Raw genomic sequence first — 13513 nt, forward strand, 5'->3', positions numbered from 1 at the left:
AGAGAGAGAGAGAGAGAGAGAGAGAGAGAGAGAGAGAGAAACAGATTTGTTGTTCCACTTAGTTACGCATTCTTAGGTTGCTTCTTGTATGTGCCCTGACTGGAGATCAAACCCATAACCTTGGCGTATCTGGACGACACTCTAACCAATCAGCCACTTGGCCAGGGCCTCTCCTTTTCGTTCTGCGTGCAGCAGTGGGTCTGAACCTCGAGAGCCCCTCAGAAGGGGGGCTGATGAGCACCCAGATTGCTGGGCCAATCCTAGGGTCTCGGACTCAGTAAGTCTGGGGGCCTGAGAATCTGCCTTCTAGCGAGTTCCAGGGGCCCTCTGTGAGAGCCCTGGCTCTGTAACCTGCTTCACGACTGACAGTCCTCCCATGCACGTGGCATTTGCTCCTCACATCCACCTCGGGGTGGGGAGAAGTACCCCATTTTACGGATGCAGCAACGCGTGCTCAGCTCAGAGCAATGGGGTCACTCTTCTGAGGTGACGCAGCCAGGAGGCAGCAGGAACCTGTCCTGCCAAGGCTCCCTGAGCACAGCCACTTCCTCACGCCAGCCGCTTGGGGCTGTGATCCTTTGGGCTCTCCGTCTCTCGACTATTGTCCTAGCGTACAAACGCGGCTCAGCACTCAGGAGCGGCAGGTGCTCCCGTGACGGCCTCCCCGTCTGCAGAGCAGTCATCCAGGGCAGAGAGCCCAGTGCCTCTCCCTTGCCCCCTTCGTGCTGATTGCGAATCTAAAGCTCTAATTCTTATCTAATCTAATTTTTAGCCAGACCCGCTCTCAAATGACCGTATTGCATCTGGGGGCAAGAAACAGACACATCGTCCCAGGATGGCCCAGGGCCAGGGACTCAGCACGGCTGCCCGCCCTCCTTCCCACACCATTCCACCTGGAAAGCCAGGGCCTCTGCTTGGATTGCTCTAGTGATGGGAAGCTCACCCCTCCTGGAGGCAGAACAGCTCAACCGTTAGACTTCCTCCTCCCCCTGAGCGGAAGTCTACAATTTCCCCCGCTGCGCGCCAACCACATCCGCTCCCCACAGCAGCCCTTCAGAGACGCGAGGCCCCTGACTACAAGCCCCTGGGATGGCTTCACCCCAGGTTAGGGAGTTTCTTGCGTGACTCCGTTTCCCATCACCTCCGCATTTTGGTTGCCGCCCCATAATGCTCCAGGCTGTCCCCATCTCGCACCCAGTTTGGGGCCCAGACCCCCCTTGTGTCCCCTAGATGCAGCCTGAGGACCACTCAGTAGAGCAGTTCCCCCCCAAAGATCCCAGACTTCACGTCTCATAATAGTAGCACTGGCCAGACCCCAAGAGATCATGGGGTGCAGGAGGGGAAACTGAGTCAGCATGCCCAGGGCCACCCAAACAGGGCAGAACCAGGAAAGGGATCCAGGTTTCCAGCCCCCCCAGCCCAGGACGGTCTCTAAGACAGGAAACAACGTTCCCTTTGTTCCTGTGCCTGGATGCCATACCAAACATTTTGTTCCTTATCTGTGTTCCTTTCTCAGAGGGACAAATTCCAAGGATGGCTGGGGAAGAAAGCTCTTCCAATGGTGAGGCCGGGTCACTCATCCCAGCTGGGCCCTCCTGGGGCTCAGATCTTCAGAAAGGGGGGCTGCATTTCTTCGGAGTGAAGTTTAGGCTGGGAAAGATGGGGCTCCTTGGGGTCAGGAGAGAAGACAGACCCCAAGTCTGTGCTTCTAGAAAAGCCAGCGGAGCACCAGCAGCCCCCACGATGGGAGGGTAAACAGGGGCACATTTTCCAAGTCCCCAGATGGAGACAGACCCCCGGGCTGTGAGCCCGGAGGGAGCCATGGGTCTCCATCCGGGGAACGGGTGGAAAGATGGAGACATCACACTGCGCTTGGAGAGTGTGATCACCAGCGTGGTGGTGTGTCAGAGAGGCAGCAGCAGCGCGAACACCAGCGCGGGACCCGAGCTTTTAACAGTTATCTTCCTGTTCAGATAGTATTTTTCCTGTGTCTCCCATGCCTCACTTTGGAGGCCACCAGGATAGAAGACGGGGGGCTCTCAGAGGGCTTCAGGCTGCAGGGACGGCAGAGATCACCTGATCTAACCCCTCACTTTGCAGATGAGGAAACGACGGGACGGGATGTAACTTGTCCAAGGTCACCTGCTGGTTAGTGTCAGAAGCCAAAGGGAACACAAGTCTCTAGTTCTTGATGCTGCAACCGTGTCCTGGCCACAGTCCAGCCCCTGACTGGCCCTCTCAGTAGGTCCGTGGTTAGCAAACTGCGGCTTGCGAGCCACATGCGGCTCTTTGGCCCCTTGAGTGTGGCTCTTCCACAAAATACCACGGCCTGGGCGAGTCTACTTTAAGTGACGTTAGAAGAAGTTTAAGTTTAAAAAATGTGGCTCTCCAAAGAAATTTCAGTCGTTGTCCTGTTGATATTTGGCCCTGTTGACTAACGAGTTTGCCGACCACTGGCCTAGGCCAAAGGCAGGCCCTGCACAGCTCAGCCCTCGGGCTGCCTCCCCTGTGCTGCGATGTCACTCGCCGGCTCTGAGGTTGCTGTGGGTGGCAGGGAGATGTGCATCCCGGCAAAGGTTGCAAGTGCTGTCAGGAAGGGGACGCGGGGCCATCAGCAGGCCTTGGATCTAGGAGTCACTGTGCTTCACTCCGAAGGCTCTCCTCCTTATCTGCGAAATGAGTCTAATCCAACCCAGCTCTCGGCTGTAGTTGGAGTGCCATGGGGTCCCACAGACAGCTGTGAGCTGGAAAGTAACCCGAGGGGTGTTGCTGCTGTCCTTACGCTCCAGCAGGGTCTGTTTTGTGGGGAGAGATCTGGGATCCCGAGGATTCTGCTTCTGACCACCAAGAGCAGCCTTGGGCGCTGCAGGACTTGGGTCTCCTGCAGACCAGAGGTCCCAGGGGCTCCAGCCCAGGGCTGGCGTGGGTGTGGGCAGCCGTGGACACGGGTCCTGGGCCTTCTGAGGCTCTATTACCCCTGCTGGGCAGGGGAAGTGGGGGAGGGCAAGGGCAGTAGGGAGGGGCACAGTCAGCCTAGGTACAGACAATAAGGGGGTGCCTTTTCTACAGAGACTTAATAATAATAAAATCCACTCAAAGTCTGACTTCCTAGCTCATGATGGGCCTGCAATTCTAAACAATGTCCGCGATAAAGCACTCCTCCTGTTGCGGTATCTGGCCAGTACCTGTCGCTTTCCGCTTGGACGGAGCCCAGCCCAACCGTGTGCGCTGCATCCCAAATAGCCTCATATGCTTCCTGTCTCCAGCCGCTTGCTTGTGGGCTCCTGGGCCAATAATTCCCTCCCACCGCTCTGTATGCCCAGCTCCTTCCAAGGCTCAGCTAAAGCGGCACCCTCTTGCAGGAAGCCTTCCTGCCTGCGTTCTTGTCCGGCCCCCAGCGGGCCACGCTCCCTTCCCAGGGCTCCTGACTCCCAGCCTGGGCTGTGGACTCAGTAGCATTATGTTCTCTCCAGAGGAAGATTCAAGAAAGGCACCTCCCTCTGGCATCTGGAGCCCACAGCACAGAAAGCCACACCAGGAGAGCCACTTCCTAGCGTGTGGCCTCAGACACGTCCCCCGGCCTCACCCGCCTCAGTGTCCCTGTGCACAAGGACCAGCTCATCTCCCTGCCTTGACCTGCCATCCCTCCTCTTGGCCGCACCCTGCACCTTGTCATCATGCAAAAATGTTCCACCTGCTTCCAAAGTCAATAATTCAAGCACCCCCTTGCTGACCACACCCTCCTCACCTCCAGGTTCCTGCCAGGTGTGACCAGGCCTTTGTCAGTACCCCTGATGGATCAATAAAAGGGGTTCAGACCCAAGGACAGAGCTGAGGACCACAGACCCCTCTCCAGGATGACAGAACCCAAGGCCCATTCCTCCTCTCCAGCTCCATCTTGCCTGGGACCAGAGCAACACGCAGTGCGTTTGGTTCTTCACAGACCCGGTGCCTCCAGCCTCAGGGCCTGGCTCAGGCGGCTGCTCTTGTCCAGCCTGCTCCCCCCCATCCTCACCTGGTTATTCCCTACTTCCTTTTCCCATCTCAGCTCAGAAGTCCTGCCCTTGGGACAGCCTTCTGCAGAGGCCCTGGACTGGGTACATGCCTCTGCACGCTGCCACACCCTCTCTGTTCATCCGGTGCCTGCCCCAGGTTGTGGGGGACTCCAAGATCACTGCCCGTGTCTCCTCTGGTCTGTGAGCCAACGAGGGCAGCGCCTGTGTCTGTTTTGCTCTGTTCCATATGCCTCGCACTGAGCCAAGCTTCACATGCAGAAAGTGATCAAGACGTGGACAAAGGTCGCATTCAAAAATTAAATTAAAAAATAACTTTAAGGCCTGGCTGGGTGGCTCATTGGTTAGAGTGCCGTCCCATACACCAAAAGGTTGCGGGTTCGATTCCTGGTTGTATGCGGGAGGCAACCAGTCGATGTTTCTCTCTCACATTGAAGTTTCTCTCCCTCCCTCTCTCTCTCTCTAAAAATAAATAAAAACATATTCTCGGGTGAGGATTAAAAAAAAACACAACTTTAAGGAATAAACGAATGGGCTAACCTGGGTGAGATTCTAGGAATATCTGTGTGGAGCAGGCCCCTGTGGTCTCTCTCCAGGATGGCCCACAGGCCAACCTCCTCCTGGTAACAGTCATAACAAGGATGAGACGAATGATCCAGCCAACAAGCTCTCCAAGCTCCCCCAGCCCTCCTCCAGGCCTGCCCCATTGCTCACCGTGCTGGGTGCTGAGTGACCAGCCCACTGGGGCATTTCTGAACGGGCATGTGGTTTACGCCGAAGTGTGAACATTTTCTCCTGCCCAAGGGCCAGAACTCAGGAGCCTTTTCTTTGTGGGGTTGGATGAGGACAAAGTAATGGCATCTAGTCAGAGCAGAGTTCAAATCCCACCTTTACCTCTTACGGCTGTGTGACCCTGCAAGAGTCACTTCCCCTCTCTGGGCCCCGATTTCCTCATCTGTACAAACAGGACAAGGATATCTAGCCAGAGGTTGCTTGTAAGGATTGAATGAGTAAAAGTACATTAAGGGTCTAGTCGGGGTTGGGGGCTGCCATGCGTCACATCTAATTGATTTCAGGACACCACTTTTAAACTGAAACGGAAATGCGACTCACAGTCAGTTTGTCTGCCATGTTTTCTTTCCTAATGGGTTAAAAAATAATGGCACCTCTCCCGGTAGACGGTGCCCTGCATGCAATGAAATACAGCAACTGCTTCACTTCCTTTGCGAAGAAGCAGGAAGGTCTGTGGGAGTCCAGGGTCCAGAGACCACGCACACACATGGTTGAGGGAAAGGGATCTGCTGGGGTCTGGTCTGAGGGCACGGAACCCTAAAGCATCGGGGAATCTGAAGGCACCAACAGGCCCTTCCCCGGCCCCATGCCTTCTGAATCTGTCCCGCCGTCCTGGTACCACGGGACGTGGCCGGAGTCCAGCAGGACCCTCCCCTCTCTGGCTCGGACCCTCTGCTCCTGGTGACACAGCCTGCAGTCCCTGCCTTTGGGGCAGTCTGGTCACAATGCTAACTGTGCCTGCAGCCACCTAGACCCTCAGTCTTTGTCCCAAGAGGCGAGTCCTGGGACCCACCCTGAGACGTGTCCTCCAGTGCGACCCACTTATCAAGCCGCCCCAGACTCGGCTCTCAGCTGCTCTGGAAGGTAAGCTGCGGATGCCACCCAGACCTCCCCGCGCCCAGTGCCGCGGGCGCCTCCCTAAACCCTCCAGCGGGTGATGCCAGACTGGCCGGGTTATTACCGCCACTACTATTCCATTGTGACATATATCACATACAGCCAAATTTCAATAGAAATAAAATGTCTATCACGTATACAAATGTCAAAATAAAGAGAAGACAATAAAATCCTGCCATCTAGTGATAACCGGCTTGCTGTGTGTCTGGATCGGTTACATGTGTGTAGATTTATTCTTTTCCCATATCTGAACCAAAACAGGCTCACGCCACATGCTCTCTTCTTTGCTTTCCAGTTAATGCGACATTGCAGACCTCTCAGTGACCTCAGGGTGCTCCCCCACAACCCTCACCTCCAGGTCCCCGAGGCCTGACCAGGATGCAGTGTGTATGACCTGGAAGGTCTCTGGGGCACTTGTCCCCGCTTCCTCAGGTCATGGCTGCCTTCAGGGCCCCACTAAGCAAAGCCACACCCACGCAGAAGTGCTCTTGAGCTCTCAAATCACGGGGTGTGAGGTGAGTGGGGCTGTCTGTCCAGCTGGATTTGATTGCAGGCCTTTCAAAACAGACCCGATGTCCTCCCAGACCCAGACCCAAGGCTGGCTGGGTGTTTCCCTACCCCCGGGGCTCCAGACACCACAATAAACAACAATGAACAGGTGTCTGGCGTTTTACAGCTTGTAAAGCATTTCCATGCTCCATGCAATTTTGAGTCTCACAACAACCCTATACATTAGGCAAAGCAGGTAGCTATTACCTTCATTTTACAGATGAAAAGACTGAGGTTCAGAGAGGAGGGATGATTTGCCAAATGACCTCCCTGCTTTCCTTACATTCAGAGTCTGGCCGACTCCAAACTGTACCAACAGCCTCCAGAAAGCCTTCCCAACCCCCACCCCACTCCAAGCTGTGCGCCCTTGAAGGCAATGATGGGTCTGGCTTTTCTCCCCATCCATACTCTCCAAGTATAGAAAAACCTCAACTGAAAGCTGCTGGAAGGAAGATCATCACGAGTATTAAGGCAGGAAATAGTCTCCCCACGTTGTGTACGAGGACAAGAGGCGTAAGGAAGGGATAGGACTTGCCTACAGAGCACGTCTGTGGCCAGGTCAGGGCTCCCCCTCAGAGGTGTGGCTTCTTTCATTCCACTGTGTCCCTGGTTGTCTGCAATCTTGGACTCCAAGCCACTGCCAGAGGTTCATTTCCGGCTCCTCTTGCACTGGTTGGGCCCTACTGGTCCAGCCAGGTGTGAAGGGGAGTGTGGCGGGCGGGGCAATGGCTACGGTAGGCCACCACCCGGGGGTAGCCTTAGGAATGAGCATTTCATTGTGCTGTGCCCTGGGCCAGCATTTTCTGTCTACCTCTCATGTCATCCTGCAGCTGGCACCATTCTGATGACACTTTGCAGGTGGGGAGGGAAAGACCCCGGCTCAAGGCTCCCTCAGTGGCTGAGCTGGGCCTAGGAGCCAGGGCTGCAGCCCTGGCAGCAGGCAGCCCCAGGAGCGTGCAGGCATGAGAGCCAGAAACAAATGTACAGCCAGAGTACAAGAGGCAACTCCTCCTGGGAGGTCTGCAGGCTTGGTTTGGCAAGGCCCCAAACTCTCCCTCCCCATTACCCGGCCACCTCCCACTCAGGACCGGCTGGAGGATGAGACTCGGGCACAGGGAACACGGGCTGGCCCTGGCAGTCCCCTAGTGCCCGCTGTGGGCAGGTCACACCGCCTGCCAGCTCCCTGCAAGCTCCGGGCTCTAGGCCAGGCTGGAAGCAGCTGTCACATCAACCCAGCACCAGTCCTCAGCTCCCTATTTCTTCTTATTAGAATAAGACCTCACAGGTCTGCTCCCGACTGCTTGTAAGATGCCGAGCAAGGCCCTGCCTCTCACTGGGCTTCCCTTTCCCTCTCTGTGAAGGGAGGCCAGGGGTTGGGGGAATGGAAGGTGGGGGAGGGGGTGGAAAAGGGTTGTCTCAAAGGAATCCACTAACTCTGACCTTGCAGGCAGCATAGCACAGGGATGGAGATCCCGGACACTAGAGCCAGATGACATGGTTCAAATGTATGGCCCTAGGCAAGCTGCCCAGCATCTCTGGGCCTCAATGTCCTCATCTGTAAAACGGGGATTACAGTAGAAAAAAGACGGAAAATAAATACACCAAGATATTTATATTGATTATCTGAGGTGTGGGGAATTTATTTTCTATCTATTTTCCTGCCTTTTTCTAAATTCTCCATTATCAAGTGTTTATAACCTAAAAAACAAATATACTTTCTTTGTAAATTAACTTTATGGAGATATAATTTACTTACAATATAATATACCCATTTAAAAAATGCGAATAATCCTATCTAATAAGGACAGAATATGCAAATTGATGGTAACTCCGAGACAAAGATGGCGGTGCCCACAGCCAATAAGGAGGAAATATGCAAATTGACGTGACAAGGCGAGAGGCAGAAGGCAGCTCCGGCGGGAGTGAAGCCGGCGGGAGTGAAGGCGGTGCCGGCAGCCAGGGGAAGGAAGGCCTATTCTTGTACGAATCTTCGTGCATCGGGCCTCTAGTAATGAATAATAGTGTCCATCCTATAGATTGCTTTGGGGAGTGAATGGGTTAATGTATGTACAATCTTAGCTGGTGCCTGGAAATGCTATTGTTTGTTAAATAAATAAGCACAAGACCAGCCTGGCTTCCTCCGCCTCCTCCTGCTCACCTGGACTGGACCTCTCTCCCCTCCCCCAGCACCAAGCTCCTCCATCGCCTGCCCCCAAGTTCACCTCCACAATCTTTTTCTGTACCCAAAGGAATTGCACTAACAGTCAAAGCTGGCCATGGCCCTGCCCTGTTCAAAAGCCTTCCATGGCTCCCCTCTGCCCGGGACGAAAAGCCCTGGCTCGTACACGAGACACTGTTTAAGCAAGTTATTTAACTTCTCTGTACTTTTCTATTCTTAACTGAAAAAGAGGAATAACAATAGCATCTCCCTCACAAATGTATAGGATTCCACAGTGTCTGGGTGGGGTACACAATCGGACTCAGGCCTCTCTCACCTGTCTCCTTTCCCCACACCCATAGTCACTGCGCTAGCCTGCTCTTCCTTGAACTTGCCAGGCATGGTCCTATTTCAGGGCTTTTGATTGGCTGTTCCTTCCACCCTTCCACCATTCTGGGAGGCTCTTTCCCCAGAAATCACCCCAGCTCACTCCTTCAGCCCCTTCCAGCCTTTGTCCAAAAGTCACCTTCTCAATGATTCCCCTGCCACCCCATTTAAAACTGAAACTCCTCCCTTCCATTCCCCTTCACACACCAGAAATGCACTCCTACGTTAATGTGCTCCATCTCAGTTATCATCATCTATGTTACTTACTTTCCCCCCCTATTAGATAGTAAGTTTCTTCACAACAGTTTTTTTGGTCTATTTTTTTTATTACTGTCAAGACCCCTCCACTCACAGACAATACCTAGCACAATGTAGGTGTTCCATAAATGATGGTTAAATGACCAAATGAACAATGTAAAGCACTTAGGACAGATCCAGGCAGGTGGTAATGATTTTAATGATTTCCATTGAGGCTGAACCAAATAAAATTGCCATTTCTTGTAAGTCAAAAGCAGCCAGATATTGGCCATGTCACATGGTTTAACCCAGTGGTCGGCAAACTCATTAGTCAACAGAGCCAAATATCAACAGTACAACGATTGAAATTTCTTTGGAGAGCCAAATTTTTTAAACTTAAACTTCTTCTAACGCCACTTCTTCAAAATAGACTCGCCCAGGCTGTGGTATTTTGTGGAAGAGCCACACTTAAGGAGCCAAAGAGCCGCATGTGGCTCGAGAGCCGCAGTTTGCCGACCACTGGGTTAACCTAATGTTTCCCGAGGCAGCCCGCAGGCGCCTGGGAGGCATCTCAAGGCCTAGCACACAGGAAGTGCCCAATAAATGTTTGTCCACAGAATGAAGTCACCTACTCCTGGCCCTTCACACTAGGTGTGATTGTAATCCACCTCCTATCTGTCTGAAGGAGGCAACGCACACACTGTAGACTTAAAGCAATAAACAGTGGATCTTGCCAAATTATTTTTTGGTCCCCCTGAAAATCTGTCCCCTGATATCTGGTAAAGAACATCAAAACAAACACACTACGCTCTAAAGTAATCCAGGCTTTAGCCATTTGGAAAGAACCAAGGTCTAAGGCTGAACAAAGTCCCTTCCCAGGGAAAAAGACTTTCTGTGTTCACTGCTCTTTCCAATAAAGGCTTCAGTTAAAAGAGATTTAAGTCTAGAGCATGGGTTATCAGAGCTGAAAAAAATTCAGCAATCATGGAATCTACCCCATTTCACAGATGGGGAGAGTAAGGCGCAGAAAGGGAAGGGTTTGGCCTAAGGTTACAGTGGGGCAGAGGAAGAGTCCATTCTTGGAATATGTGCCCACTGACTTTAGTCCAGGGGTGGGCAAACTTTTTGACTCGAGGGCCACAATGGGTTCTTAAACTGGACCGGAGGGCCGGAACAAAAGCATGGATGGAGTGTTTGTGTGAACTAATATAAATTCAAAGTAAAGGAGCGGAGGGGAGAGCAAGAGAACCGGATAGAAAGGCCGGATCCGGCCTGCGGGCCGTAGTTTGCCCACGGCTGCTTTAGTCCCATGGCCTTTGGACCACACTGCTTCTTTTCTTTGTTGGCCATTATACTCATCTCTCTCTCTCTCTCTCTCTCTCTCTCTCTCTCTGTAGTTACTTCCTTATGGGAAAGTCCTCAAAGTAGAAAGTTGGGGGCAAAGGGCAATTAAGATTATTTCATGGACTTTTGTTACAAGCTGTCAGATTGTCCTGCAAAATTAAATCCACCAGAGAATCCCTATAGCCTGGTCAGCATAGAGGTTTATCCTTTTATATTTATTTTTTGCTAAATTTATAGGAATAAATACAGACTGCTTTCATTTACTATTTGGTATGTGTTTTCAAACACACACACACACACACACACACACACACACACACACACACACACACACGTCTTGGAAGCAGGACCCTTGGCTTAGATGCTGGCTTGCTTTGTGACCTTAGATAAGTCACATCCCCTTTGGAGACAATGATGCCTATCTCTAAAATAAGGGGTTGGATGAGATGATTTGTTCAGATCCCATTTGTAATTTCATGGTGCATTTAAAATTTTTTCAGCATAGGGTGACTTTTTAACAACCAGAGTCGGCCATGCTCCTAAACGAGGCCACAAAGGCCTGGACGAGCTGAGCAGGAAAAGGGGCCCAGCTCCTACATGTGCAGAGATGACTGGAGACCTAGGAAGCACGTAAGCCTGTACATTGGAGCCACGCCCGAATCACAGCACATAATTTAGTCTGCTTTTATGAGAGGCAAATGACACTCATTTGTGGTCTGTGCCGTTCCACCATAGCCAGAAGGCAAGGCCATGGTCACTTCAACCCTCAGAGTCACAGACTGAGGTCAGAGGTAGCTCACCTTGAGCAAGTGCGCATCCAGCCTCTGCTCACATACCTCTGATGACACAGAGCTCACTACCTGCCCATGTGGCCCCTGCTTTCTTTCTGCTGTAAGAAAGCATGGGGCGGCGGGGGGGGGGGGGGGGGGGGGGTGTGGTTTGACAAGAGAGACCAGAAGACCAAGACTTGATTATCATAAACTATTGCCTCAATCAGGTCAGGCCAACAGAAGATGGGGAAGAGGACAGACCTGGAGAAGGGCTTCTCTGGCTCCTCCTCTCACTCCAGACCTGAAGGCAGCTGCTAACCCATGTGCTCAGGAGGTGCAGGGACACTTGCACTGGGCTCTGAACAAACCCCAGGCTGATGACTGCCCGCTAGGGGGCAGACACCTCAGGTCCCTGGTCCTGCCTTTGCTCCCTTTGGCTCTGGCTGGAGAAATAGTGCTGGGCCTGGGGCAGTTCAGCTTGCAGGTGAGATTTATGGGACAGATGATTTGCCCCAGGGTGGGGGAGAAGAGGGGTCTACGTGCCCAGAGCAGGAACAGCCGATTCCAGCTGTTTACAGCTAGTGAGATCCACACCAGAATGGTGTGCAATGGGCAGCAAGACCTTCCATAGGGAGTCTCCCGGAGGGGGCTGGGCCGCATGCCAGAGGTCTTTACTCAGAGAGCATCCAGCCACAGTTCTTCAGACATGTGCTCTGACCCAGCCCCAGCCCCAGCGCCACCCACCCACAGCTCTCTTAGCACTGCTGGCCTCTGGGGTCCACGCATGGACGTGAGGCACTCCTATCACACCGGGCTGGGACATAGAGCTGAGCATATTTAAGGGACTGCCCATACCATTCCTTAAAGCCAGCTGCGTGTGTGGGCCTGGTCCAGGCAAGTCTGCAACCAAGGACCCCACCACCTTCAACCCAGGGGTTGCCTAGACCCAGACCGCGAAGCCGACCTGGCGGCAGACTCTGACCGCCCCACCTTGCACACCCAGGCCAGCTCGATAGGGACCTGGGGGTGTCCCCTCCTCCTGTTTTTTGTACCAAGAGGGTAAGTCCCAACACGGGTCCCGCGGGGCACTCAGGCCACAAGGGGGCCTGTCGGGCCGGCTGGCCACACCCTGGGTGAGCGGCCCTCACAGCGGGCGGGAGGGGTGAGCGGTGGACAGTGCTCATCCGGGCCCTAGCCGTCCGGAGCCTAGACCTGGGGGCGGCCCCTCCTCACGGCCCAGTGAGGAAGGGGCCACCATTGTGCCCCCTACCCCGAACGGGAAACTGAGGCCTGGAGAGGGGCAGTGCTTTGTGCAAGGTCACGCGGAGGGGCTGGAAGCCAGGTTCCCCGCGCCCCTCCGGGTCCCCGCGGCGCGCCCTGCCCCAGCATCCCTCCCGGGTGCTGCAGCGGGAGACGCAGCACACACAGCGCGCAGACCGGGGAGGCACGGCTGGCAGCGCGGGGCCGCCCTACCTTGATGACGGCCGCGCAGGTGGCGGTGGCGTCCGGATCCGGTTCCGAGCTCCTCGCCGCCCGCCGAGTCCCCGCGCCCAGAGCCACCGCCTCCTCCCCCACAGCCAGGCGGGCGGGGCTGGTGGGCGGGGCAGAAGTCTGGCACAGCCCCGCCCGCGCACCCCGCGGGGCCACCCCTCCTTCTCCACTCCCCCAACCGCGCTCCCGGCCCCCCGGGGCTGGCCTCGGGGCGTGCACACACGCACAGACCCAGCGCACACACCGGCGTGCACTCGCCGCAGTGATTGGGGCGGGCTCTCCGGCGACCGGGCTGAGGCTGGGGACAGTCAGACCCGCCTGGCTTGACGTCCCGCCGGTCTCTCGCTGCGTGGGACGGGACAAGGGACTCGACCTCCCGGAGCCTCCGTTTTCCCCTTGGCGAAATGGAAACTGTCATTGTGTCTGTCTCAGGGAGCCATTGAGAATTAGATGAGACCAGTCCGATGAAGTGCGCGCGCAAAGCCCGCCGCAGGAGAAGCGCTAGGTAAACCCGGCCCCGGAGCCAAAGGACCTGCAGCGCTGCGGGAGCGTCGGAAGGATTCCCTTCCTTCTCCCGGCAGCCAGGAGGGGCGCTGCTGCGCAGTCTGCTAGGCTTGGAATGCGGAGTACCCTAGGGCGGCAATCCGGAGGAGATGGGGAGGCACCCCCCGCCCCCCCCCCCGCCTTTGAATACCACCACCTAACACTGTTTTTCGCACCTTAAATGCATTAATTACCTCACAAGCGTGTGAGATTACACTATTACTCAGTTTACATATAAGGAAGCCGAGGCCCAGGGAGGTTACATACCTCGCTTAAGAACACACAGCTAATTATTCAACAGCAGGCGGGATGGCTCCCAAGACCAAGCTGAT

At 54.5% G+C, this 13513-nt stretch overlaps 1 protein-coding gene across 1 annotated transcript in view; it reads right to left on the minus strand.

Annotated features, from left to right (window-relative positions):
• Nucleotides 1-12744, minus strand: part of CORO2A (coronin 2A) — a 54427-nt gene extending 41683 nt beyond the window's left edge. The window contains exon 1 of the mRNA XM_080669458.1: nucleotides 12621-12744. The gene's annotated coding sequence lies outside the window, so the exon portion shown is untranslated. The remainder of the gene's footprint in view (nucleotides 1-12620) is intronic.
• Nucleotides 12745-13513: the final 769 nt, after the last annotated feature.

Source organism: Plecotus auritus (assembly GCF_963455305.1).
Source record: "Plecotus auritus genome assembly, chromosome: 5".
Classification (NCBI taxonomy): domain Eukaryota; kingdom Metazoa; phylum Chordata; class Mammalia; order Chiroptera; family Vespertilionidae; genus Plecotus; species Plecotus auritus.